Consider the following 6011-nt stretch of genomic DNA (forward strand, 5'->3'; position numbering starts at 1 on the left):
ATTAGGAATATGATGTCGTCCGCTAATTCGCAGTGGTGGAATATGCTCTATAGGTACCTCTGGCTGACGAGTGGGAGACTCCATACAGACCATATAGAATTAAAAAAATATGTCGGGACTTTCCACGACCTACGAAGATGCTTTTAGCATTATAAATTTAATTTATTATAGAATACTACTTATATTATTTTTTTCTACATCGAATTACTTATAATGTAATCTTATCTTTTGCGGCTCAGTAATAATCCTGAAACCAGGGTTGCTGAGGTTGATGATCCGTCTTACTAGTTATTAGTTTGGTTAGGACATTATAGACTGATCACCTGATTGTCCGAAAGTAAGATGATCCGTGCTTCGGAAGGCACGTTAAGCCGTTGGTCTCGGTTACCTACTACTTACTGATGTAAGTAAGTAGTCGTTACATGAGCCATGTCAGGGGCCTTTAGCGGCGGTTGGTGCTCCGACCTCACAATCCACACGATAGAAGAAGAAGAACCATACATATATCTAGCTATGTTTTACGATACTACCTATTTTGAGTAGGCTGCACGTTGCTGTCGCTACAACGGGTGCTCGTGCAATGTGCGACATAATTATGTCATCCAGCACATCGATTACGTGGGAAATCAGATCTTCACGTCAGTTAGCTCGCATGACTCACCCGTATAAGGAACTATTTGCTCTCTTGTTGGGTGCAATGAAACTGTTTCTACATACGTAGGTGATGTCGTGCCCATATCCCTATTGGGGTAGACTTCCAATATTCGTCCTAAGATGAATATAAGTAATTAAAAAAAAGTAAAATGTATTTTTTGGACGAACCAACTCAAATATACTTATTATTGCACAGAATTAAATTTCCACAATCAGACATATCACACGAATACAGTACAACTTTTACAGTACTTCTTAGATAATATTTATCTCAGCCATGTCGTAAAATGTATTATGTTCTTTATCTACAGGGTGAGGTGTTGATAAACTTTCACCGTAAAGTTCATCACATCTTAGGACTCCCAAGCGTGGAGTGGAGGAAATTACCCCGAATTATTAAAATACATGTAGTTTTCTAAAGCAATAGATGGACAAACATTCACATATAATATAAAGTTGGTGTTATATAATATATAGAGAAGCAGCTGTAACTATAACTGTAACTGCACTCTATAGTTAAGCATCGTTTCGCAGGCCATTATGTAACGTACATCGTAAACGGTTTTACTTCTCGCTATTCTTATTTGTAAGAATAAAACAAAAGTTTGCGCTAAAGTTATTGTTTTTATTTTTTGACCACCGTTAAGTTGGCATGATTGCGTAATGGATAATAAAAATGTTAACAGTATATTTTTCCCAATTTACACCTACTGGTGCAATAGGTGTAGAGTAGAGATTATATTTGAACAATATCGAGGATAAATATTATTACTTATTAATAGGTATTTATTTCTAACAAGTGTTCAAAAACATGTTGTTTCCCGAAATCGCATTATCATGGCTAATGTTAACGAGTTTTGTAAGAAATTCAAACGCGCCGCACCGGATATTATAGTTATAATAGTTACAATTAAAAATATAAATTTCGCGGAAATCGACGGCAAAAAGCGACGCGGTACCGCGAACGGAAACGGTCGATAAACGTTCTCGTGCGAGTACGCCGCTAATAAATTTATTATCATTTAAAATTATCATATTTGTAATATGAATTGCGAGTGCTCGTCATAAAAATGCTGCGATTAGAGTTTTTCAATGGCGGGCGGCGGCGGCGGCCGCGGCGACCGTGAAATTACCGGGAGCACACACTTGTAGAGGAGAGTTTTTACTCCTCCTGGCGGTTCTAGCTTGTAGTGCTCGATACAAGTACTGCACACACGGCGAGCACCTTCAATAAACACTTAAGAGAACTTGTAACGTTAAATAGCCTTACATGCGATTAAGGGCGCATGCAAGCGTGAAATGAAAACCATTGCGCAGGAGTGGACCGCGATTCGCTCAGGTTTTTTAATCGTCATAACTTTTAATGGATCTGTTGACCCAGGGATTAATGTCTAATGCTTGCGTCTGTTAGTTTATAAAGTTAGCGCCCTCGCCCGTGACCGACAATTACGTCTTAATTAGGTAAAATATTACAATACTTTTGGTCCACGTTTAACAAATATTTTAATGATATAATTTATTGGGTTTTAGTTAATTTTTAAATTATTATTAGAAAAATCGTTTGACGCGATGTTATAAAAATGGATTGAATATATACTATTTAAATTAGTTAATCTTGTTATTCTTCTAAAAAAAAAAACTATTTTTGTTCCGCTGTGTGTAAACTTTATTCTTGTCTTCATTGTTATGGGTAGATTTAATAATAATACGATACAAGTAACTTACTACGTTACTTGTAACGTTACTTAAATACTTTTAACTAACTCGACCTGTGAAACAACTATCCATGAATAAATGAAACAGCCATGGTGATTATATAGCATTTTCTTTTTGACGGACAGCATCAATGAAAAGTGCAAAGGGCGTTCACCCCATAATATGTTTCGGACTCAGAATTCAGGGGAGCAAAAGTTGGCTTAAAGCGCTGTCTGCGAAAAGCATTGTCCCTCTCGTGAATGGAATTAATTACTTAGCCTATGCAGCTACAGAGATTCACGTATGTGGCCTATAGAATTAACGGGGATATTTATTTATCATGAATCCTTTAATTTTCTCCTTTTTACCCAAAAAACAAATGCCCCCGATCTAATAATATATAACCATTTTATATTTTTATAAAACTTCATTCCATCCTATTCAATAACCATACTAAATTCATACCGTAAACAACCAAATCCCCATTCATTATCCTTCCATAGTATTCTCGCTTACTTTCTACTCACTTTCCTAATGTATTACCTAGTTAGAGTTTCGGTGGCATAACTTCTCATTTCGATTAATTTGAAGTATCTGCCTATCGCTTAACTTGGGTCATCTCTTCCACGTACCTACTTCTTTACTTTTTGCACTTACGGTTGTATGTCTTCTTCTTTCATGTGGATTGTGAGGTGGACTAGCGTCATCAAGCCTGGTTTCAGGGTTATTATTCAACCACAAAAGGCCCCTCACATAGCTCATCTAATAACTATTTACTTAGGTACATCAGTTAGTAGCAACCCTGGCCCACGCCTTAACGTGTCTTCTGTAGCAGGAATCATCTTACTTTCGGACAATCACGTGATCAGCCTGAAGTGTCCGTCCTAACCAAATTAGGGATCCTAAAGTAAGTGTATTATTTCATAAGATTTGTGTCTGTAACCTGTTACGTGTGTTTATTAAATAAATAAAAATAAAATAAAAAGTGATTTTTGTATGTGTCCCCACCGTGATTCGGACCTGTGGCCCCCGGATCTTGAGCCTAACGCTCAACCACTGAACTACAGAGGCCGTTACACTATTATATGTGATAAGCTTACATTTTCCTAAACCCTTATAAAGAATCGCCATTATGGATTGTGGATCTCTTCACCCATTTGCGTAATAACACAGAAATGGCTGCGGGTAGTTTTACAACCGCCATAAAGTTTTCACGAGAGACGTGCGTAAGCGCACGAACCAGAGTTTACCCAGCGTTTAAGTCGGTTTAAGCTCAGTATGGTAAATAGTAGGTACGGACATTTACCTCATTTCCATAGCGTTTAGTTCGTTCGATCAGCGAATCAGAGATGTTGCGTTAGGAGCACTCGTAGTTACATAGTCATTACGTACCGTATAATAACTTAAGATCTCCGATTTGAGTCATGTTTGTATTACTTTGAGAAGAGATTTATAAGTAAGAAATAAATATTATTTAGTACGGGAAGGGATTGTGTACAAAAAACCGTTTACAGAATCAGAATCAGAATCATTTATTCAACGTAATTATCATGGATAAACTTGTTGAAGGTCAATGTAACATTTTTGAATTTACGTCATTTCGCAAGGTGTTATGGCTGAGGAGAAGAAATGACAAGAAACTGCAACAGCAACACATCTTTTAAATCAATGAGGGTACATTACAAGTTATTTAATAACTAGAGGAACACATTCAATACCAGACATTTTTATCATTTAGGTAATCATTAATCTTATAATAGGCTTTTTTACATAAAGTAAGCTTCACGTGAGCTTTAAATTTGTTCTCTGACAAATTTAAAATATTATCTGGTATTTTATTGTAAAAACGTATACATAACCCCAAAAAAGATGAATTTAATTTACTTAATCTAGAATTTTGAACAACAAGTTTTATTTTTATTCCTTGTATTGTAAGTATGCCTTTCACAGTTTCTCGGAAGGAGAGATACATTTTTACGCACATACATAATGTTTACATTTATTGCAATTAAAGTTTATAGGCTGCCATATCCATAAAATTCCCAAAATACCCATCCTTATGTGGCAAACAAGTGACGTACGCTTACAATAGTAAAATATGCTGAGCTGTTGGTCCCGGTACTACATATTGATATAAGTATGTAGTCGTTACATGAGCCATGTCAGAGGCCTTTGGCAGCTCAATAATAACCCTGACACCAGGGTTGATGAGGTCATAACCTACACGATAAGAAGATAGTAAAAGATTAGGTTATAGTAAAGTTTTTTTATAAGAGTGGCAGAAGCGAAAGTGATGTGTCAGGATCGTAGTAAGTGGAATTCCATAGTGTCTGCCTACCCCAACGGGAAATAGGCGTGATCTTATGTGTGTAGGGTATAATGCTTCTGTTCCAGGCTCTTCCTGACTTCACTACACCATAAGCTAAGGAGAGCGTTTTGCCTTCACTAACGGTAAGTACTTTGCCGGAGACAGAGAAAATCGAATATATTTTGTTCCATATATGCAGAATCATAAAATTGGAGGTACTTGTTAAGTACCTACTTTCTGTTCCATCCGCTTTATGCATTCTTAAAAGGGTAAGTACCTATAAGGATATGGCGTATATTAGATATTTTAACAGTTTATTGTAGGTACTTAGGAAATAACACAGTAACAGATATAGTAGAGAGTAACTTTTATTATTTCTAAAGATATTTATTCCAGCAGACGAGAGAATTCTAGTTCCATCCTGGGCTATGCACCGAAAGACCATCAAATGAAGGAGAGAAATGTGTGAGAGGCATTGAACAGAATCAACGAAGAAATTAAATTATAATATTAACATGTCTAGAAATCTTATCTACAGTTTTAAGAATCGTTAGTTATTAATTATAAATTTTGCGAAAGGCGTTACATTTTACCTTGAACTTGTCTAAGATAAAAGAAAATTGCGGAAACTATTAAAGGTACAAAAATAATATGTTAATTGTGTCTAATTAATACTAAAATGATCTAAAATATCTTTATCATTAGATTAGAGCTTTAAATACTAGGTTTTTTCATATGCAGTATAGAGTGTTACCAAAACACATTTTTTCATTGTTCAAAAAGCTGCCAAGTGTTACGTTACTGCGAACCGGCGGGTGCAAACCAATTACTAGAGTGTAGAGTCGCCAACTTTGAGTGAAATGCTGCTATAAAGTGCGATATCCCGCAGCGCGAACGCTTTATTTTCCTATAAAAGCGTTTTATCCACGTATAAAAGCTTAAATCCGCGCGGAGCTTTCCCCGGCGGCAAAAAGAGCATTAGCGGCAACATGGCAGCGCCCCGCCCCCTGGCGGCCCGGCCCCAGCCCCGCCCGCCGCGCCATTGGCCGGCGCCGCCCCGCCAGCCGCAGTCGCAGCCGACACCTCACGCGGGCCGCACTACGCGCACGACGCTCCACCAACTACATACTCACCGGTCGCAGCGCGAACATTATTCCACCCGCGAACTTTACTCGTGTACGACTCCCTGAAAGTTAAACTAAACAAAGTGCTCTTTCGAAGGATCGCGGAACTCGATTCAGTGCTACGATTGCCAGTTTTATTTCGGACAAGACTTTTCTTATTTTTCGAGTGCACATAACCAGCAAGTGGGTTACGGAGACGGTGCAGCAGGAACGGCGATGCGCGCGCGGAG

Source organism: Pectinophora gossypiella, chromosome 3 (genome assembly GCF_024362695.1).
Source record: "Pectinophora gossypiella chromosome 3, ilPecGoss1.1, whole genome shotgun sequence".
NCBI lineage: Eukaryota > Metazoa > Arthropoda > Insecta > Lepidoptera > Gelechiidae > Pectinophora > Pectinophora gossypiella.